Source organism: Aquarana catesbeiana, linkage group LG02 (genome assembly GCF_042186555.1).
Source record: "Aquarana catesbeiana isolate 2022-GZ linkage group LG02, ASM4218655v1, whole genome shotgun sequence".
Taxonomy (NCBI): Eukaryota; Metazoa; Chordata; class Amphibia; order Anura; family Ranidae; genus Aquarana; species Aquarana catesbeiana.
In genome coordinates this window covers 800,041,514-800,065,231 of record NC_133325.1, presented here as the reverse complement: position 1 = coordinate 800,065,231, position 23,718 = coordinate 800,041,514, and the positions used below count along the sequence as shown (strand labels likewise).

Sequence of the window (23,718 nt, the reverse complement as noted above, 5' to 3'; positions counted from 1 at the left end):
AGATCAGACTGTAACATTGTAACTTTGTAGAGGAGTCCAGAGATCAGACTGTAACATTGTAACTTTGTAGGGGGAGCCCAGAGATCAGACTGTAACATTGTAACTTTGTAGGGGGAGTCCAGAGATCAGACTGTAACATTGTAACTTTGTAGGAGGAGCCCAGAGATCAGACTGTAACATTGTAACTTTGTAGGGGGAGCCCAGAGATCAGACTGTAACATTGTTACTTTGTAGAGGGAGCCCAGAGATCAGACTGTAACATTGTAACTTTGTAGGAGGAGCCCAGAGATCAGACTGTAACATTGTAACTTTGTAGAGGGGAGCCCAGAGATCAGACTGTAACATTGTAACTTTGTAGGAGGAGCCCAGAGATCAGACTGTAACATTGTAACTTTGTAGAGGGGAGCCCAGAGATCAGACTGTAACATTGTAACTTTGTAGAGGGGAGCCCAGAGATCAGACTGTAACATTGTAACTTTGTAGGAGGAGCCCAGAGATCAGACTGTAACATTGTAACTTTGTAGGGGGAGTCCAGAGATCAGACTGTAACATTGTAACTTTGTAGAGGGGAGCCCAGAGATCAGACTGTAACATTGTAACTTTGTAGGGGGAGTCCAGAGATCAGACTGTAACATTGTAACTTTGTAGGGGGAGTCCAGAGATCAGACTGTAACATTATAACTTTGTAGGAGGAGTCCAGAGATCAGACTGTAACATTGTAACTTTGTAGAGGGGAGCCCAGAGATCAGACTGTAACATTGTAACTTTGTAGAGGAGCCCAGAGATCAGACTGTAACATTGTAACTTTGTAGGAGGAGTCCAGAGATCAGACTGTAACATTGTAACTTTGTAGAGGGGAGCCCAGAGATCAGACTGTAACATTGTAGTAAGTTACAAGGTGCAGTGGGGCAGATCTGTGTCAGACATTTGTGAACACTGAGGACTCTTCCTGTGTTGGACTTGTGCCCGGTCTCTTGCAGAATAAATGCTGCAGTTAAATCTTTTGAAAGATGAATTCAGCAGAAGTCATCAGGTCAACGAAGAAGAAAATCTTTTGTCAGCAGAAAAGGTAATATTTTACCGTCACATGAATGTATTTTTGCCTGGCCTGCGCCTTTAAAGGCTAAATACAGTGAGAAATCTTGTATTCCGACAACCATTTGAGTTTATTACCTGTAATAATGGTGGGGGGTATGTGGATTTTTTTTTCCTCTTATATGCCGGAAAACTCCGGGGATTGGGACAAACCATGTAACCCTGGGCAGGGGAGCTTATAATAATTTTAATCAAATACAGCTAACAGGCATATTTTATAAGGTTGGTTTAACCCTTTAAACAGAAGATTGTTGATTTATGGGTGTAGAAGTGTCGATTTTTATTCCGTTACATTGCTCCAGCTTGGCCCAGTATACATATCTATACACCATCCCTGTGGTATAGCACCATGAGCCCCATTCACAGAACACCTTTCATTTTTCTCCATGAATGAAAAGCATTCTCTGATTGGATGAAGCAGAAAATCAGCCTGGAGGTTGTCAGTCTCCACCTCGTCCAATCAGAGAACACTTTGCATTCATTGAAATAAATTGAAGGCATTCTGTGATTGGCACCCGTGTCATTTAGGTGACATCTTGTGGTCAGTACCGGGACAAGTTGGTCCAGCACCCGGGGCAAAGATGCTGAACTGCGCCTCCTCCCCCACTCTTAAAGTGGTTCTAAAGGCTCAAGTTTTTTTTTTTTTTTTTTAAATGCATTATGGTAAAAAAAAACTCCAGTGTAGCAGCCGCCCCACCCCCCAATACTTACCTGAGCCCCATCTCGATCCAGCGATGTGCACAAGAGCCTCAGCTCGCGGTGGACTATCCCTCCTCATTGGCTGAGACAGCAGTAGGAGCTGGTGGTTCCTGCTGCTGTCAATCACAGTCAATGAGGAAAGAGGGGGGAGGGGGCGGGGCCGAGCCACAGCTCTGCTTGGATGCCCTTCATTGCAAGCTGCTTGTTGTGGGGGAGGGAGGGGCCAGGAGTGCCAGCGAAGGACGCATTACACGCTTTTCTGCAGCTTCTCCATTGAAGTATATTGAACCAAAAAAGCACCGTTTTGCGTGATCGTGTCCTATAGGAACCCATGTTAATGATCTGTAGAGCGTTTAATGCAAAAAGCACCAAAAAACACATCAATGTGAACCAGGTCTAAGATGTTTAGTAACATAATGGGGTTAAAAAAACTAAAATTAGCCCTTTTTATAGTACAAAAAAGAGCAGATAATCACTACTGTAAGGTAGAGCTGCACAATTAATCGTCAAGAATCGTTATCGCGATTAATCATCATGAATCGTTATCGCGATTAATCGTCATGAATCGTTATCGCGATCTTGACTAAAGTGATTCACAATTCTTTCTATGCAAAGAATTTTCTCTGCTCTTCTGAAGCCCTCAAAAGAAAGGAGGAGAAAAAACTGTGCAGTCTGCCAAGAATCACAACATTCTTTATCAGTTGAACTTAAGTATAAACATTGTAACAATTTGTCAATGGAATAGACTTCCTGTGTAAGTGAAAAAAAAAGTTTAACCACTAAACCTTTTTCTGACATTTGTTGGTTTCAAGTTGAAATAATTTTTTTTTTTTTTTTTTTTTTTGCTAGAAAATTACTTAGAACCCCCAAACATATCATTTTTTTTTAGTAGACACCCTAGAGAATAAAATGGTGGTTGTTGCAATTTTATGTCACACTGTATTTGTGCAGCGGTCTTTCAAATGCAATTTATTTTGGAAAAAATGACTTTAATTAATTTAAAAAAAAAAAAAAAATCTAACCAGTAAAGTTAGCCCATTTTTTTTTTTTTTTTTTTTTTTTTGTAATGTGAAAGATTTTACGTCGCGAGAATCGTGATCTTTTTATTCTAAGCAAAAAAAAATCGTGACTCTCATTTTAGCCAGAATCGTGCAGCTCTACTGTAAGGAGTTCACTTTTTTAATGTACAACTGTGAAAGTAATATTTTTAGTAGCGATTATTTGCTCTTTTGTACTATAAAGGGCTCGTTTTAGTTTATTTTATCCCCGTTATGTTACTGGCTGATTAATCGATTATGAAAATAGTATTCGATTAATTTCATCAATTAGTTGTCGATTATTCGATTAGTTGTTTCAGCCCATATATATCTCTATATCTCTCTCTCTATCTCTCTCTCTCTCTCTCTCTCTCTATATATATATATATATATATATATATATATATATATATATATACACAGTCGGCAAGTGGTTGATTCATGTTGTAGAATGTGTTTACTGCCTGTGTACATTCTCTGTCACCTTGCTCAGCTGTGCCCAGGGCAGCTGCCCCTCCTGCCCCCCCCCCCGCCCTTCTTTTGGTTATTATGCAGAGGGCCCCGGGAGGCAGCGATTACTGTGGTGGCAGCTACTACAGTGACTCTCCGCTTCTATAAAACTCCCACCGGGTTGCCACGTGAATACTTACACTTTTACAAGCTGGACCAATGTAACTATGCGATACAATCCATACCTGGAATTTACCTGTTAGGTTCCATGTGACTTGGGAGTGGCATTTATAGGGAGGGGGAGGGGGGGGGGCTGTGAATGTCCCCAACAAGCGGTTGGATTCCCGGTTAGGATGTGATTATTATGGGTAGCAGTGTAGAGAAGTCGGTCTCGGAATACTTATTACAATGGTGAATGGTATGGTCACGTCATACGGTGCGGTTTTGTCATTCCGGAGCACACGGCTCATGTTTCCAGGGACAGTCTGAGAAGCCGCTCTGTCGGCATCAAGATGTTAATGGAATGCTCTCATTAGCCTCAGTAGGAATAATTATCCCTCCTAATCAGAGTCCATTAATGATCAGGTCTCTATTGCTGAGTGCTGTCTCATCTGTGCCGCACAAGCACTTTGCCGATCCATCTGCGTCCGGTAAATGGGAGGTGAGGGGGGTGGGGAAGTGGGGGGGGTGCAGCCGGGATGACGTAGAGAGCCGAGAGCTCAGCCATGAAATGATGGTGATCTCTGCCCCCATGTTTAACCCCTTAAAGTGATTGTAAACCTCTGAAATGAAAAATCAGCAAAGCCCCCCCAATGTGCATCAGGGATACACCGATACCGGTTTTTATCAGCGAGTACCGATACTTTCGGTCAAGTACTCGCCAATACCAAGTACCGATATATTGCGGTGCGATTTGTGTCCACATAAAATGAATGGGCGCAAATCGCACTGCAAAAAATCGTATGTGGTACCATTCCTGTCCGAATCGCATGCAACCCCCCCCCCCCCCCCCCCCCCCCACCGCTCTACCCAGTAAAGAAAGTGAAGCTCCATGTAGTGCAGCAAAAGGCAGATTATTAAAATATTATAACAGCTCACACAGTAAATATCTAATCAAATCCATATCTACAGTGTCCCTGTCCCGCCGATGATAGCAAACCACAGCCGCCGGAGGTGCTTCACAGGGCTGGAGGAGAAGTTCTGGGACTCCTGTGGGTATAAAGTGGAAGTGATATCAGCTTGGGGGTGGACCACCAGACTTCTCCAGCCCTGTGAAGCATCTCCAGTGGCCGTGATTTGCTATCATCGGCGGGACGGGGACACTGCAGATATGGATTTCACTAGATATTTACTTTGTGAGCTGTTATAACATTTTAATAAACAGCCAATTGCTGCACTACATGGAGCTTCACTTTCTGTACTGGGTTCACACACACAGGAGCAGTAGGGGAAATTTCATGCGATTTGGATAGGAATTGCATCGCATTCCTGTTCAAATTGCATGTGATTCTTTGCAGTGCGATTTCTTTTTTTTTTTTTTTGGCACAAATCGCACCACAAAGTATCTATTTCAGTATCAAAAACGTACTTTGCATTGGTACCGATAGCCAAGCCCATAGCACCTAGTGGGATTTCTTTCTGCTGTCTCACTTCTGACCATCTCTGCTGATACCAAGGAATCCTGGTGAATGCTCCCCCCACCACCACCACCACCGCTCAGCACACAACAGGTGATTGACAGCCTCAGCTGTGCATGTTTCCCTGTAAGACTATGTAGTGGGGAGGTGTGCGTGTCCATTCCCTCCACTCAGGTCTCATATTACACTCGGCTGTCTAAATGCTATACTTTGAACAGCTGTAGAGAAGACTTCAGATAAACAGGTACAACTTATGTAGGAGGATTTGTTTTTCGTCTCTGTGGCCAGTCACTTCACTGGGTTTATGGGAAGGGTTTAAAGCCACTTTAACACTGGCCGTTGGGTGGCACAGGGGTGGGCCTTCTGCCATTCTGTCACATAATTGCATATGGCTGGCGTTGGTGATTACTGTGTTTCCCCGGAAATAAGCCCGGGTCTTATATTAATTTTGGCAACAAAAGACACAGTAGGGCTTATTTTCGGGGTAGGTCTTACCATGTAATGGGCTGTCTTCTCTTCCCCTCTCTCTCCCTGCCTGAAAGGAATCCTCAGTGTGAACTGAGTTAAAATGCTTGTAAAATCTTATAATCCACTCTATTACAGTATTATATAATGTGCAGTCACAGTGCTGGTGGGGAGAACGACTGAGTGCGCTCCCAGTACTACCGCGTTTCCCCGAAAATAAGACCTAGCGTTATTTTCCAGGAGGGCTGCAATATAAGCCCTACCCCGAAAATAAGCCCTAGTTTAAAAAGCTTGTAAAATCCCATAACTCACTCTATTACAGTAGAATATAATGTACAATGTGTGTGTTTCTGTAATATAATTGTGCCAAATACCTTCGTTATAGCGCCGCTCTGCGCTTCTGTGACCCGCCGGGGCTCTCTTCCCCACAATTATATTACAGAAACACACACATTGTACATTGTGTTCTAGTGTAATAGAGAGGATTATGGGATTTTACAAGCTTTTTAAACTAGGGCTTATTTTCGGGGTAGGGCTTATATTGCAGCCTTCCTGGAAAATAACGCTAGGTCTTATTTTCGGGGAAACACAGTAGTACTGGGAGCGCACTCAGTCGTTCTCCCCACCAGCACTGTGACTGCACTGTCACCAGTAGATTCTGAGACCAAAGGACGAGTCCTGATCATGTGATCACTGTGACAGCCAATCACAGCGATCACATGATTGGGAAACCCACGACATGCCTCTAGCTTTGGATCTCTTTCCGCCCGCACTATAGCCAAAAGACAGCTACAGCGCGGCCTTACATTGCCGGGAGAGCGTCCATGGAGGTCCTCTCGTGATTGCTCTGCCCGTGTGCCCGGCGCACACTCTGTGATCGATGATCGGAGTAAAGGGCCAATCACGGCGGCACTTTACCATGTGATCAGCTGTGTCCAATGACAGCTGATTTCAATGTTAAAACAAGCTGGTTATCATAACCAGCTGGTGTTAAAGGGACATCTACACTGATAATCAGGGAACTCTTTATCAGTGTCCTAATTATAATTGCAGTCCCAACAGTTCCCACCAGTGCTTCCAATCGGTGCCCACCAGTGCCATGTGTTGGTGCCCACCAGTGCCATGTGTTGGTGCCCACCAGTGCCATGTGTTGGTGCCCACCAGTGCCATGTGTTGGTGCCCACCAGTGCCATGTGTTGGTGCCCACCAGTGTCATGTGTTGGTGCCCACCAGTGCCATGTGTTGGTGCCCACCAGTGTCATGTGTTGGTGTCCAACAGTGCAGCCTCATCAGTGTCCATCAGTGCAGCCTATCGGTGCCCATCAGAGGGCTTTCACACTGGAGCGGTGCGCTGGCAGGATGCTAAAAAAAATTCCTGCCAGCAACTTCTTTGGAGCGGTGTATCCCGCTCCTCCAATGGGGCAGTGCAGCTATACCGCCGGCATAGCGCTGCTGCAGCAGCGATTAGCGGGTGGTTTTAACCCTTTCTCTGCCGCTAGCGGGGGGGGTAAAAACGCTCCGCTAGCGGCTGAATAGCACTGTGAAATTTGCGGTTAAGCGCACTTTACCGCCGACGCACCCGCCGCCCCGGTGTGAAAGGGGCCTGACTGAAATTATGAAAAACTTTTTTTTTTTTTTTTTTTTCAAAATGTTTGGTCTTTTTTTGTTTGTTAAAGCGGAGTTCCACACAAAAATGGAACTTCCGCTTTTCGGAACCCTCCCCCCCTCCGGTGTCACATTTGGCACTTTTCAGGGGGGAGGGGGGTGCAGATACTTGTCTAAGACAGGTATTTGCACCCACTTTTGGCATAGACTCACACGGAAGTCTACGCCTCTTCCCATCCCTCCGCGCTGTCTCCTGGGAAACACACAGCTCCCAGAAGATAGCGGGGACCACTAGGGACGCGCAGCGCGACTCGCGCATGCGCAGTAGGGAACCGGGAAGTGAAGCCGCAACGCTTCACTTCCTGATTCCCTCACCTAGGATGGCGGCGGCAGCTGCCGAGAACCGAGCGGGTTCTCGGCGTCACCTGCTGACATCGCTGGACCCCGGGACAGGTAAGTGGCCATTTATTAAAAGTCAGCAGCTGCAGTATTTGTAGCTGCTGGCTTTTAATATTTTTTTTTTTGGCGGTGTGGGTGAACCCCCGCTTTAAGCAAAAAATAAAAACCTCCAGAGGTGATTAAGTACCACCAAAAGAAAGCTCTATTTGTGTGAAAAATAAATAATAAAAATGTCGTATAAAGTACAGTGTTGCATGACCGCGCAATTGTCATACAAAGTGCGACAGCGCTGAAAGCTGAACATAACGCTTGTGTAAAGGAGAACTCTGCCTGAATGTTGGTTTGTAGAAGGACGCCGTTATAAACGCCGATTATAACGGGAGAGCTGACTGTATGTAAATCTGGAGTTCTTCCATTCCTGACACCCTTGCAGACTTTGTGTGTCCGGTCCTCGTGTCAGGGAAGGACAAATATAAAGAGCTTTAAATGTTTGTGTTTTGTATTGCTGGTGATGTAAAGTATGAACATCTGGAAAGTGATATGAGGAAGGGGCAGAGCACAATATAAAAGTCATTCCCAGTGAACAGGGGAGATAACGCCGGCCTGGGATTACAGGAGCCTCCCAAACCGGTTTGTAAAGGTGTTTCATGGAGCAAGAAAACGGCTTCCTTCTAAAGTTTTAAGGGCCGCGTCACATTAATGATCCTGTCGGTGGTGAGAACTAATCAGCAACAGGTTCTCCATGGAGCTCTGAACAAGGACCTCTGCTGCTCCTTTTAGGCCCCTTTCACACTGGGGCGGTTTTCAGGCGTTATTGCGCTAAAAAATAGCGCCTGCAAACCGACCCAAAACAGCCTCCGCTGTTTGTTCAGTGTGAAAGCCCGAGGGCTTTCACGCTGAAGCGGTGCGCTGGCAGGAGAAGAAAAAATCTCCTGCGAGCCGCATCTTTGGAGCGGGGAAGGAGCGGTGTATTCACCGCTCCTGCCCATTGAAATCAATGGGACAGCGCGGCTATACCGCGGCTATAGCCGCGCTGTACGAGGGGTTTTAACCCTTTTTCGGCCGCCAGCGGGGGGTTAAAACTGCACCACTAGCGGCCGAATACCGCGGTAAAACAGCGCTAAAAATAGCGCTGTTTTACCGCCGATGCCTCCTACCTCCCCAGTGTGAAAGGGGCCTTACTGATGACTTAAAGCCCAACTCCAGGCAACTAAAAGAATGTCCCTTGGGGTGGGGGGCACCTGAACTTCAGGGGACTATGCTTGTTTAGGGGAACAATAAAATCATTTTTTTACTTTCCTGATCCTCCACTCCTTGCCTCTACAGTGAGGGGTCTCAAACTGGCGGCCCTCCAGCTGTTGCCGAACTACAAGTCCCATCATGCCTCTGCTGGAGAGAGTCATGCTTGTAACTGTCAGCCTTGCAATGCCTCATGGGACTTGTAGTTTTGCAACAGCTGGAGGGCCGCCAGTTTGAGACCCCCTGCGTCTGATCCCTTCATTATCTTCTCCCCCATGCTTCAGTGGTCTAGGGAAGAGGTCTCCAAAATGTGGCCCTTTTGCTTGCCTTTATCTGACCCTTGACACCAACAATGGGGAACTATTCTTTCCAATGACACCTACAATGGGGAACCATTCTTTCCAATGACACCAACAATGAGGAACTATTCCTTCCAATGACACCAACAATGGGGCACTATTCCTTCCAATGACACCAACAATGGGGCACTATTCCTTCCAATGACACCAACAATGGGGAACTATTCCTTCCAATGACACCTACAATGGGGAACTATTCCTTCCAATGACACCTACAATGGGGAACTATTCCTTCCAATGACACCTACAATGGGGAACCATTCCTTCCAATGACACCTACAATGGGGCACTATTCCTTCCAATGACACCTACAATGGGGAACCATTCCTTCCAATGACACCAACAATGGGGAACCATTCCTTCCAATGACACCTACAATGGGGAACCATTCCTTCCAATGACACCTACAATGGGGAACCATTCCTTCCAATGACACCAACAATGGGGAACCATTCCTTCCAATGACACCAACAATGGGGAACCATTCCTTCCAATGACACCTACAATGGGGAACCATTCCTTCCAATGACACCAACAATGGGGAACCATTCCTTCCAATGACACCAACAATGGGGAACCATTCCTTCCAATGACACCTACAATGGGGAACCATTCCTTCCAATGACACCAACAATGGGGAACCATTCCTTCCAATGACACCAACAATGGGGAACCATTCCTTCCAATGACACCTACAATGAGGAACCATTCCTTCCAATGACACCAACAATGGGGAACCATTCCTTCCAATGACACCAACAATGGGAAACCATTCCTTCCAATGACACCTACAATGGGGAACCATTCCTTCCAATGACACCAACAATGGGAAACCATTCTTTCCAATGACACCAACAATGGGGAACTATTCCTTCCAATGACACCAACAATGGGGCACTATTCCTTCCAATGACACCAACAATGGGGCACTATTCCTTCCAATGACACCTACAATGGGGCACTATTCCTTCCAATGACACCTACAATGGGGAACTATTCCTTCCAATGACACCTACAATGGGGAACCATTCCTTCCAATGACACCTACAATGGGGAACCATTCCTTCCAATGACACCAACAATGGGGAACTATTCCTTCCAATGACACCAACAATGGGGAACCATTCCTTCCAATGACACCAACAATGGGGAACCATTCCTTCCAATGACACCAACAATGGGGAACCATTCCTTCCAATGACACCAACAATGGGAAACCATTCCTTCCAATGACACCTACAATGGGGAACCATTCCTTCCAATGACACCTACAATGGGGAACCATTCCTTCCAATGACACCTACAATGAGGAACCATTCCTTCCAATGACACCAACAATGGGGAACCATTCCTTCCAATGACACCTACAATGGGGAACTATTCCTTCCAATGACACCAACAATGGGAAACCATTCCTTCCAATGACACCTACAATGGGGAACCATTCCTTCCAATGACACCAACAATGGGAAACCATTCTTTCCAATGACACCAACAATGGGGAACTATTCCTTCCAATGACACCAACAATGGGGCACTATTCCTTCCAATGACACCAACAATGGGGCACTATTCCTTCCAATGACACCTACAATGGGGCACTATTCCTTCCAATGACACCTACAATGGGGCACTATTCCTTCCAATGACACCTACAATGGGGAACTATTCCTTCCAATGACACCTACAATGGGGAACTATTCATTCCAATGACACCAACAATGGGGAACTATTCCTTCCAATGACACCAACAATGGGGAACCATTCCTTCCAATGACACCTACAATGGGGAACCATTCCTTCCAATGACACCAACAATGGGGAACTATTCCTTCCAATGACACCAACAATGGGGAACCATTCCTTCCAATGACACCTACAATGGGGAACCATTCCTTCCAATGACACCAACAATGGGGAACCATTCCTTCCAATGACACCAACAATGGGGAACCATTCCTTCCAATGACACCAACAATGGGGAACCATTCCTTCCAATGACACCAACAATGGGCACTATTCCTTCCAATGACACCAACAATGGGAAACCATTCCTTCCAATGACACCAACAATGGGGAACCATTCCTTCCAATGACACCTACAATGGGGAACTATTCCTTCCAATGACACCAACAATGGGAAACCATTCCTTCCAATGACACCTACAATGGGGAACCATTCCTTCCAATGACACCAACAATGGGAAACCATTCTTTCCAATGACACCAACAATGGGGAACTATTCCTTCCAATGACACCAACAATGGGGCACTATTCCTTCCAATGACACCAACAATGGGGCACTATTCCTTCCAATGACACCTACAATGGGGCACTATTCCTTCCAATGACACCTACAATGGGGCACTATTCCTTCCAATGACACCTACAATGGGGAACTATTCCTTCCAATGACACCTACAATGGGGAACTATTCCTTCCAATGACACCAACAATGGGGAACTATTCCTTCCAATGACACCAACAATGGGGAACCATTCCTTCCAATGACACCTACAATGGGGAACCATTCCTTCCAATGACACCAACAATGGGGAACTATTCCTTCCAATGACACCAACAATGGGGAACCATTCCTTCCAATGACACCTACAATGGGGAACCATTCCTTCCAATGACACCAACAATGGGGAACCATTCCTTCCAATGACACCAACAATGGGGAACCATTCCTTCCAATGACACCAACAATGGGGAACCATTCCTTCCAATGACACCAACAATGGGCACTATTCCTTCCAATGACACCAACAATGGGAAACCATTCCTTCCAATGACACCTACAATGGGGAACCATTCCTTCCAATGACACCAACAATGGGAAACCATTCTTTCCAATGACACCAACAATGGGGAACTATTCCTTCCAATGACACCAACAATGGGGCACTATTCCTTCCAATGACACCAACAATGGGGCACTATTCCTTCCAATGACACCTACAATGGGGCACTATTCCTTCCAATGACACCTACAATGGGGCACTATTCCTTCCAATGACACCTACAATGGGGAACTATTCCTTCCAATGACACCTACAATGGGGAACTATTCCTTCCAATGACACCAACAATGGGGAACTATTCCTTCCAATGACACCAACAATGGGGAACCATTCCTTCCAATGACACCTACAATGGGGAACCATTCCTTCCAATGACACCAACAATGGGGAACCATTCCTTCCAATGACACCAACAATGGGGAACCATTCCTTCCAATGACACCTACAATGGGGAACCATTCCTTCCAATGACACCAACAATGGGAAACCATTCTTTCCAATGACACCAACAATGGGGAACTATTCCTTCCAATGACACCAACAATGGGGCACTATTCCTTCCAATGACACCAACAATGGGGCACTATTCCTTCCAATGACACCTACAATGGGGCACTATTCCTTCCAATGACACCTACAATGGGGCACTATTCCTTCCAATGACACCTACAATGGGGAACTATTCCTTCCAATGACACCTACAATGGGGAACTATTCCTTCCAATGACACCAACAATGGGGAACTATTCCTTCCAATGACACCAACAATGGGGAACCATTCCTTCCAATGACACCTACAATGGGGAACCATTCCTTCCAATGACACCAACAATGGGGAACCATTCCTTCCAATGACACCAACAATGGGGAACCATTCCTTCCAATGACACCAACAATGGGGAACCATTCCTTCCAATGACACCAACAATGGGCACTATTCCTTCCAATGACACCAACAATGGGGAACCATTCCTTCCAATGACACCTACAATGGGGAACCATTCCTTCCAATGACACCAACAATGGGGCACTATTCCTTCCAATGACACCAACAATGGGGCACTATTCCTTCCAATGACACCAACAATGGGGCACTATTCCTTCCAATGACACCAACAATGGGGCACTATTCCTTCCAATGACACCAACAATGGGAAACCATTCCTTCCAATGGCACCTACAATGGGGAACCATTCCTTCCAATGGCACCTACAATGGGGAACTATTCCTTCCAAGTGGATTCTCCTACACAAAATAAGCAATTAACTACTTCCTGCCCATAGACTGGATATGAGCAGCTTTGGGTTGAAGTGGTTATACCAGCTACATCTGTGATCCTGGTGCTGTTGTGTTTTTTTTTTTTCCAGCAGCCAGTACCTTACAAAGCAAAAGCAATCTGAGAGACTATATAGCCGCTCAATCGCTTTTACAGGCGGTGGAAGGGGGGGTCACCACCTCCCCATTGTCGCTGCCTTACCACTAGGGAGCCCAAGACAGATGCGGCTGGTCTGATCACATACACCAGGGCTTGACAAAACCCAGGCGCTAGGTTGCCATAGCAACTGGAACTTGTCTCATGGTCCCAAAAGCCCCCCCATCACCCCCCCCCCCCCCCCCCCCCCCCGGCGGGTGCACAAACTAAGGTCTGGCTGGCTGGTATTTGCTGCGGCCTGTTGGAACCTTAGTGTGAACTGGCGTCCTCCTCTGGGGGGCGGGGCTGTAATGGGCACAGCTGAAGGCTGCCCTTGCTTGCCCTCACTCCCCGCCCACCTCCTACATCTCCTTCCCAGTTTGACAGCCGGGTTCTGGGGTTGCGGTTGCAGGCTTGATCTTGTTGCCCTTTCCTTACCGCCGGTGAGTGGACAGGGGGTGCCGCCTCATCTGTGCCTATTGGTGCCATCTCATCAGTGCCACCTCATCAGTGCCGCCTCAACAGCACACATCAGTGAAAGAGAAAAATTACTCATTTGCAAAAATTGTATTAAAAAAAAAATAAAAATAAAGGGTTTTTTTTTTGTTTTTTAAATTTTGGGTCTTTTTTTCGCTTATCACCGGGAGTGAGCAATTCCTATTGCCCGATGCTCCGGACATGCAGCTCTGGGCAGACGATTTGAAAAACTGTCTCCTAGATTCAAATCTAATTTGTCAATCCTTGACATACACTGAGAAGAATGGAAGGCATGGGACATTCCTTTCCCACTTCTCTAAGATCAGAAACCAGAAGTGATGAGGATTTTCACACTTCCGGTTTGTTTATTTACAAGCGGGTTACCAGCTGTGTACAGCATCCGATCATCAACAGTTTGATCAGATCGTTTGGAGGTCAGAGGAGAGATCTGGGGTCTATATTAATAAAGAGAACCTGTCACTGCCCATGCTATCGCAAGGAATGTTGTTGATCCAAAAAAAAAAAAAAAAAGCAAGGTACAGGGTAAAAAGAATAAATAAATAATAAAAAATGGAAGGTACAGGGTAAAAAGAATTAAAAAAAAACACAAAAAACAAATGGAAGGTACAGGGTAAAAAGAATAAAAAAAACAAATGGAAGGTACAGGGTAAAAAGAATAAAAAAAACAAATGGAAGGTACAGGGTAAAAAGAATTAAAAAAAACAAATGGAAGGTACAGGGTAAAAAGAATAAAAAAAACAAATGGAAGGTACAGGGTAAAAAGAATAAAAAAAACAAATGGAAGGTACAGGGTAAAAAGAATTAAAAAAAACAAATGGAAGGTACAGGGTAAAAAGAATAAAAAAAACAAATGGAAGGTACAGGGTAAAAAGAATTAAAAAAACAAAAACAAATGGAAGGTACAGGGTAGAAAGAATAAAAAACAAAAAAACAAAACAAATGGAAGGTACAGGGTAAAAAGTATAAATTAATTTAAAAAAAAGGAAGGTACAGGGTAAAAAGAATAAAAAAAACAAATGGAAGGTACAGGGTAAAAAGAATAAAAAAACAAAAAAACAAATGGAAGTACAGGGTAGAAAGAATAAATAAATAATAAAAAAAATGGAAGGTACAGGGTAAAAAGAATGATAAATAAAAAATTAAAGCCCCCCCCCCCCCGACCATCCATGCTCACAAGGAAATGTGAACGTACACGTAGGTTCTGCACACGTATGTAAACAGAAATTGCACCACATGTGCACAGGAGTGACATCATCCTTCACCAGCCTGTGAAGATGGCCGATGACTGGCACCAGGATGAAGCTGGCACTGGTGAGGTAGCTGTAGGGCATAGAGAATAGGTGAGTATCTCTGACGTTAGTCTTGCTCTAACATGTTACATTTTAGATTTACATAAGTTATACACAAAGGAGAGCCGCTCTGTATTCCATTTTTTTTTTTTTTTTTTTTTTTACATCACTGAAAGTATTTATTTTTTACAGAACCTGAATTTGATTTGGTATCGGCCCTGTGCTATCTGTGTACAGCAGAGCTCAAACTGAGAGGGGAGAAGCAGCACAAGGAGCTGATCCGTTTTAGCTGCATTGCTCATGTGCTAACAAGGAATGTTCTTACAGGAGCAGAGGGATGATCTCATCAGTCTACTACTTCTCCTTCATTGGCCAATCACAGATTTGGGGGGGGGGGCAAGACCTGCAACAATTTTACTAGAGAAAAATCAGGTCTAGAGCCCTCCCATACAGGGCGGTGCTGTGTAAATCTCAGGACTGGATGGATTGGCACTCATAAATGTATTTAGTCTGGATTGTAGGTAAGTTGGCACCTTCTAGTTCTTTCCAGCAGATAAGTCTATATGATCTGGGTGGTGACGGGTTCTCTTTGTTGCCGTATTTCCTGTATACATGTGGTGCGGGTGTGACGGGTGATGGGCACGCTCCATCTTGGTCCTTTTTTCCGGGGATAATATAAATATCTTCAGCGTTTGCAGACGTGATATGACGTTGGTTATAATTCACACTCTGCGGTTTGTCTAGACACGTTTGATCGTTGTCACATCACATCGAGTATCTTGTCAGGATGAGATCGCAGATTCCTCTCCCCTCTGGGTAGATAAATGACAGATTACTGCCAGCTTTTCTCTCCTTCTGATCACACCTATTTCTGGACTAATTAACCATCGTATTGTTTTTCTCAGTCCCCCCCCCCCCCCCGGCTGTGGCATGGGAAGGGTGACTGGCAGCACATCTGTTGGTACATATGCCCCTTTTTTCTTTCAATGGGAGTTTTAGAATCTGATCAGCCAAGATTGTGAGAGGACCCGGCGCACCATCCGGCGTGTCAGACGATTATTTCTCTTGCCGTCCTAATGAGGTGTATTGTTGCCGGGGCTTCCAGTAACGGATACTCATCTCCCTCCATATGTCTCATGTAAACCCGTATCCTGAGCGCACACAATACACCCACGCTGCCCCCCTCTGACCCGCTGCTTGGCAGCCTGCCTTTTCATTAAGACACACACAGTGCCTGAATCCTTCTCCCGGCTGGATGTACATTGCTGCAGGCCGGAGTCCCTGACTGTATGAATGTCTATAGCAGGCCTTACCTGTGACTCCATTACTACCTGTGACTCCAGTACCTGTGACTCCATTACTACCTGTGACTCCATTACTACCTGTGACTCCATTACTACCTGTGACTCCAGTACCTGTGACTCCATTACTACCTGTGACTCCATTACTACCTGTGACTCCATTACTACCTGTGACTCCATTACTACCTGTGACTCCATTACTACCTGTGACTCCATTACTACCTGTGCTGCCAGAGAGTATCCTTCTCCTGGACACAGACCCCTCTGCCCCTCCACCCCCCCCCCCCAGAGAGTATCCTTCTCCTGGACACAGACCCCTCTGCCCCTCCACCCCCCCCCCCCCAGAGAGTATCCTTCTCCTGGACACAGACCCCTCTGCCCCTCCACCCCCCCCCCAGAGAGTATCCTTCTCCTGGACACAGACCCCTCTGCCCCTCCACCCCCCCCCCAGAGAGTATCCTTCTCCTGGACACAGACCCCTCTGCCCCTCCACCCCCCCCCCCCAGAGAGTATCCTTCTCCTGGACACAGACCCCTCTGCCCCTCCACCCCCCCCCCCCAGAGAGTATCCTTCTCCTGGACACAGACCCCTCTGCCCCTCCACCCCCCCCCCCAGAGAGTATCCTTCTCCTGGACACAGACCCCTCTGCCCCTCCACCCCCCCCCCCAGAGAGTATCCTTCTCCTGGACACAGACCCCTCTGCCCCTCCACCCCCCCCCCCAGAGAGTATCCTTCTCCTGGACACAGACCCCTCCACCCCCCCCCCCCCAGAGAGTATCCTTCTCCTGGACACAGACCCCTCTGCCCCTCCACCCCCCCCCCCCCCCAGAGAGTATCCTTCTCCTGGACACAGACCCCTCTGCCCCTCCACCCCCCCCCCCAAAGAGTATCCTTCTCCTGGACACAGACCCCTCTGCCCCCCCCCAGAGAGTATCCTTCTCCTGGACACAGACCCCTCTGCCCCTCCACCACCCCCCCCCAGAGAGTATCCTTCTCCTGGACACAGACCCCTCTGCCCCTCCACCCCCCCCCCAGAGAGTATCCTCCTCCTGGACACAGACCCCTCTGCCCCTCCACCCCCCCCCCCCCAGAGAGTATCCTTCTCCTGGACACAGACCCCTCTGCCCCTCCACCCCCCCCCCCCCCCAGAGAGTATCCTTCTCCTGGACACAGACCCCTCTGCCCCTCCACCCCCCCCCCCCCCCAGAGAGTATCCTTCTCCTGGACACAGACCCCTCTGCCCCTCCACCCCCCCCCCCCCAGAGAGTATCCTTCTCCTGGACACAGACCCCTCTGCCCCTCCACCCCCCCCCCCCAGAGAGTATCCTTCTCCTGGACACAGACCCCTCTGCCCCTCCACCCCCCCCCCCCCCCAGAGAGTATCCTTCTCCTGGACACAGACCCCTCTGCCCCCCCCCCCCCCCAGAGAGTATCCTTCTCCTAGACACAGGCCTCTCCACCCCACCCCCCCAGAGAGTATCCTTCTCCTAGACACAGGCCTCTCCACCCCCCCCCCCCCCCAGAGAGTATTCTTCTCCTGGACACAGACCCCTCTGCCCCTCCCCCCCAGAGAGTATCCTTCTCCTAGACACAGACCCCTCTGCCCCTCCCCCCCAGAGAGTATCCTTCTCCTAGACACAGACCCCTCTGCCCCTCCCCCCCAGAGAGTATCCTTCTCCTGGACACAGACCCCTCTGCCCCTCCACCCCCCCCCAGAGAGTATCCTTCTCCTAGACACAGACCCCTCTGCCCCTCCACCCCAGAGAGTATCCTTCTCCTAGACACAGACCCCTCTGCCCCTCCCCCCCAGAGAGTATCCTTCTCCTAGACACAGACCCCTCTGCCCCTCCACCCCCCCCCAGAGAGTATCCTTCTCCTAGACTCAGACCCCTCTGCCATCACCTCACTTGGGCTGCTTTCACACTGGGGCGGCGAGTACGTTAGCATTAAACCGCTGCTAGTTTTAGCGGCGCTTTACCGTTATTTAAGTGGCGCTTTTTTGCCACTAGCGGGGCGCTTTTAATCCCCAAGAAGGGGTTAGAAGTGGTCGTGTTATGGCGCAGGGGCGGTGTCGGAGCGCTGTATACAGCACCCCCATAACCACCCCAAAGATGCGGCTTGCAGGATTTTTTTTCCCTTCCTGCAAGCGCAACGCCCCAGTGTGAAGACCCTCAGGATTTCACACTCAGGAGGCAGTTTACATGCGCTTTTTAGCACTAAACGCCTGAAAACTGCCTCAGTGTGAAAGGGGTCTTAGTAAAAGTACACACAAACACTGGCTAGGCACACGATTAAAGCGTTCGTAAACTGCATAAAAAAAACAAATTTGGGCCCCGGTCAGTTTAACCATTTGACCTCCCAGAAGGTTTACCCCCCTTCATGACCAGGCCACTCTGTTACTTTAACTGACAATTGCGCAGTCATGCAACACTGTACACACATGATATGTATGTCTTTGTCTTTTTTTTTCCCACAAATAGAAATTTCTTTTGGTGGCATTTGATCACCTCTGCGTTTTTTTTTTTTTTCTTTTTGTTTGTTTTTAAAAAAAAATAAAATAAATAACTTTCTGCTATAAAACATATCCAATAAAAAAATGTAAAAAAAAATTTGGTCCAATATGCTATATATTTTTGGTTGGCTGTCACCGCATATAAACCCTGGTTGCAGGTGTACCGCACACTACATTCACTGCATTTTACCCAACACCGTATTCCTTTTCAGGTATGAATTACTATGGGTTCAGTTCCCATAATCCACAATATATCTGGGTGTCTTAGTGCCCCAATTTTTTCCGTCCCTGTACTGGCATCTCCCGTGGGAGGGGGTGGAACGGGGGTATATTTCCCTTTAACTGCAGGGGGACACCCCAGCAGCGGCAGCAGGGGGGGCTGACGGTCCCGGCCCCGCTGGGGTGGATTTGGGGACTCCCCATGAACACACATCTTCCCCAACGGACAGCTCTGGGGCTCTAATGTTTTTACAGGTCTGCTGAAGACAGAACCGAGAGGCGGCGCTGGTTCTCCCAGGGAATGTTTCTCCCCCTCCCCGAGGGACAAATTTCTCCCATGGCGAGGGAGACACAGATGCGGAGTTGTTGGGCGGCACAGTGGTGTAGTGGCGGCACAGTGGTGTAGTGGGTAGCACTCTTGCTTAGCAGTAAAAAGGGTCGCTGGTTCGAATCCCAACCACAACACTACCTGCCTGGAGTTTGCATGTTCTCCCTGTGTGGGTTTCCTCCGGGTACTCCGGTTTCCTCCCACACTCCAAAGACATGCTGGGAGGTTAATTGGATCCTGTCCAAAATTGGCCCCTAGTATATGAATGTGAGTTGGGGACCTTAGATTGTAAGATCCTTGAGGGTAGGGACCGATGTGAGTGTGCGATGTATGTGTGGAGCCCTGCGTAAATTGATGCCGCTATATGGGTACCTTAAATAAATAATATAATAGATGAGCATCTTTAATGAGACACAATGTATCAGGAATAGGGACAATTGTAGACACACCCACACTCGCTCAGGTTGAACTGGATAGACTGGTGTCTTTATTCCACCTTACTTACTATGTAACGACTACCGCAATGAGGTAATAGGGACCGGTATAATAATTCCATTTGGGGGGGAAGTTTCTGGCGGGATTGTGATAATAATTATGCTTTGATTTTCCTTCGAAGTTTAATATGTACTATACAGGTACTAAAGAAATTACTCGCAATCTATGAACACATGCTCTAGATGAATATATAGATGTTAACACTGTTTGTTCAGATTTGGATGTACTAGATGAAGACATGAAGGTTAGCACTGCTAGCTTTATGTTCACATGCTCTAGATAAATACATGAAGGTTGGCGATGTTTTCTCATATTTACACGTTCCAGATAAATACATGAAGGTTAGCACTGTTTGCTCATGTTGACATGCCCTAGATAACCACGTGAAGGTTAGCATTATTTGCTCATATCCACATTGCTCATGTCTGTATGATGACTCCTATACCTACTTTGGTCGGGGGGGGCAGCTGCTTTTCGGCCTCCGCTGACCACACTCCCAAATAGGCCAACGCTTACCCCCAGCCTGTTGCTGAAAAGCGTTTAAGCAGAATTTTTGCTGCAATTAGTTTATAACCTTTTCTCTTTCTCCAGGGTTGGTGGTGCCCAGTTTTTAAGCCCCCCTGAGATCCTCAATAGGAACCTCCTCTTCTCCTTAAAGCGGTTGTATACACGCTGAATTTTTTTTTTTACTCCTGTAAAGCAAAAGGCATAATTAGCTAGTATGCACCGCATATTAGCTGATCATGAAATACTTACCTTAGAACGAGGCGTCGGTATCTTACCTGGTCCACGCCGAGGGAGCTGTCATGTTGCCTCGGCGTGTCTTCCGGGTATCGCGGTTCCAGCGCTTTTTTTACCTACAGGTAAGCCTTATTATAGAAAAAAAAAAAAAAGACTATACAACCACTTTAATAGCTCTACTTTTTCTTCTTTTTATTTTTCTCTCATCTACTTCCTTTCCTCTCCCCCCTACCCCTTCCACTCCCTCCACACCCCACCTTCTCCCATGGAGGTCCTGAATGTGACCTCGCTTAACGCGCCCAAGAAAAGACGGATGCTTTTACATGACTTGCACCGTCTTAAATCTGATGTGGCCTTCATACAGGAGACACATTTTAGGGATGACAAATTACCCATCCTTAAAAACAGGTCATTCCCGACGGTGTATCACTCCACCAACCAGACAGCTAAGTCAAGGGGGGTTTCTATTCTCCTTTCAAGTAGAGTACCATGGTCGCTCTTAAACTCCATTACTGACCCTGGAGGTCGCTACCTGTTTGTGAAGGGCATGGCTGGCGATGTCAAAGTCACATTTGTGAACAAACAACAAGAGGCTTTCCTAGGCAGGACACTAGTGAAGCTGACCAATTTTACAGAGGGCCACCTGATTGTAGGAGATGGCCTGAACGTCCTGTTAATTCCAGCAGAAGACACATCCTCGAGTCTGTCATCTATCTCCCTTGGTTCTCGTAAATGTATTGGTAACTCCCTGCACGATAGCCAACTAATTGACGTATGGCGTCTTCTCCATCCCACGGAAAGAGACTTCACCTTCTATTCTACCCTCCACAAGACATTCTCGCGCATTGATTATTTCCGCATCCCCCATGCCCAGTTACATGCAGTATGTACCTCATCCATAGGCTCCATTACCTGGTCCGATTATGCCCCTATTTTCTTGTCCTACGCTCTTCATGACTCCACGACCACCAAAACTAACCAATGGAGACTGAATGAAAGTCTCTTACAAGACAAGGACGTTCTAGAAGACGTTACTAAAGAACTGAACTGCTACTATAGAACTAATGATACCCCAGATTGTGACCCAGGCATTATATGGGAGGCACACAAGGCTGTTATTCGTGGCGTATTGATTAAACACGGGGCCAGGATCAAACGGAAACGAACTGAACAACTCAAATCCCTACTTACAGATCTGGCCGCTTTGGAGCTCCTTCATATACGAACACAAACACCATCCCTAGAGAGAGACCTTGTCAAACGGACACAAATTACAGATATCCTACTATTTAAAGCCAAGGCAGCACTGCAGATATGTAGGAAATTCTCATATGAGTCAGGGAATAAATGCGAGAAGCTTTTGGCCAGAACCTTGCGAGAACAGAAATTAGTAACATATATCCCACATCTAGTACCAGAAATGAGGAGGATACTACTGGAGTAACCATAAGTCGGATTTTGAAGGCAAGGAAACAATGGGGAGATGACCAAGGTTAATACTCATCACATTTATTGAAAACAGTACAAAATATAAACAGAATGTTCAAACAGGATAAAAAGCACATAATACATGCATATGATAAAGTTTACAGTGAGCCCTTGTGTGTCTACGCGTTTCGCCATTAGGCTTCTTCAAGACACGACCAAGGTTCAGAGACGTAACAAAAAGAGACAAGAGAACGAATCTCTCTATCTTGAATTGAAATACGTCTTATATACAGAGCCCAAATAGGCGAAGAGTTTTCAAAACTATGGGTGATAAATTTCAGATAACCAAAACAGGGGCGGATGTAGACCTTTATTCAGAGCATACACAGGACCAGCAGAGCAATAATGTTATCAGGTGGTCCAATATTCACAGAAAGTACAGACCCTTAGTGGGGTTGAGCAATGCTAGCAGCACACATGGAGCCTGGACTAGCATGCTATGCATGAAGGATCAAATATGGTCGGGAGTGCTGAACCCGGCTGTCTCCCAGGGGCACAGTTACATATTTGATCCCTCATTTCTCCCAGAATTTACGGATGTGGCAATTTAAGTGCTTCCCGCTTTTTCTATTTCCACATCTAGTACCCCCCAATAAACCCAAAGTAACAAAACCACACGATATTACAAGAGAATTCCGGGAATTCTATAATTCGTTATATAATTTGACGACCAAAACCTCTACTCAAGACCAGATGGACTCCTAGTCACTTATTCCCCGATTACCAGACGCAGACAAAGACATCCTTGAAGACCCCATCACTATAGAGGAACTCCAGGGGGCGGTCGGGGCCACTAAACAGGGGAAGGCACCCGATCCGGATGGCCTTACTGCCCAATACTACAAGACCCTTCTTCCCTCCCTTGCCCCATACATGGTCAAGTTGTTCAATGCACTAGGCTCCACTGCAAGATTCGCGGCCGACTCCTTACTCGTACACATCTCGGTGATCCCCAAGCAGGGGAAGGATCCAACATCCTGTGGAAGCTATCGGCCGATCTCGCTGCTCAATTTGCATATCAAACTCTTTACTAAGATACTGGCAAATAGGATTCAACACCCTATCCCGAGCCTGATACACTTAGATCAAGTGGGCTTTGTTTCTACACGGGAGGCTAGGGACAACACTACGAATCTACTTCAGGCAGTAAACCATTCACAGACACAATGTGTATTTCTTAGCACTGACGCGGAGAAGGCCTTTGACATGGTGAACTGGAATTCAATGCTTGCTGTCTTACGACATGCTGGCTTCGGCACCAAAATGCTACAGTGGATATCCACAATTTACTCCCGACCAGCAGCAAGAGTCTGGGCCAACGGGACACGCCAGGGGTGCCCATTGTCACCTCTCTATTTCGCCCTGTCACTGGAACCATTTCTCTGCACGGTCCGACATAACCGAGGTATTGAAGGAGTTAAGATAAGAGATACCCAACACAAAGTTTCGGCCTATGCCGATGACATGCTATTCTCCCTTACAAATTCTCTGGTTTCACTCCCTAACCTGATGACGGAGTTTGGGAGATACGGAGCGCTCTCAAACCTCCAGATTAACTTCTCCAAGTCGGAAGCAATGGGAGTTAATTTTCCACAAAAAATAGCCGAGACGTCGGCCAGAGAGGGTGTGCTCATCTCAGGTGA

The 23,718-nt window shown here is 46.8% G+C and overlaps 1 protein-coding gene across 2 annotated transcripts in view; it reads left to right on the top strand.

Annotated features, from left to right (window-relative positions):
- Positions 1 to 23,718, top strand: part of MAN1A2 (mannosidase alpha class 1A member 2) — a 162,070-nt gene that overhangs the window by 31,220 nt on the left and 107,132 nt on the right. The window contains exon 1 of one of the 2 annotated variants that reach the window (XM_073617529.1): positions 15,179 to 15,512. The exons of the other annotated variant lie outside the window; for it this stretch is intronic. The gene's annotated coding sequence lies outside the window, so the exon portion shown is untranslated. Of the gene's footprint in view, positions 1 to 15,178; positions 15,513 to 23,718 lie in introns of those variants that run through there. 2 annotated transcript variants of the gene reach the window in all.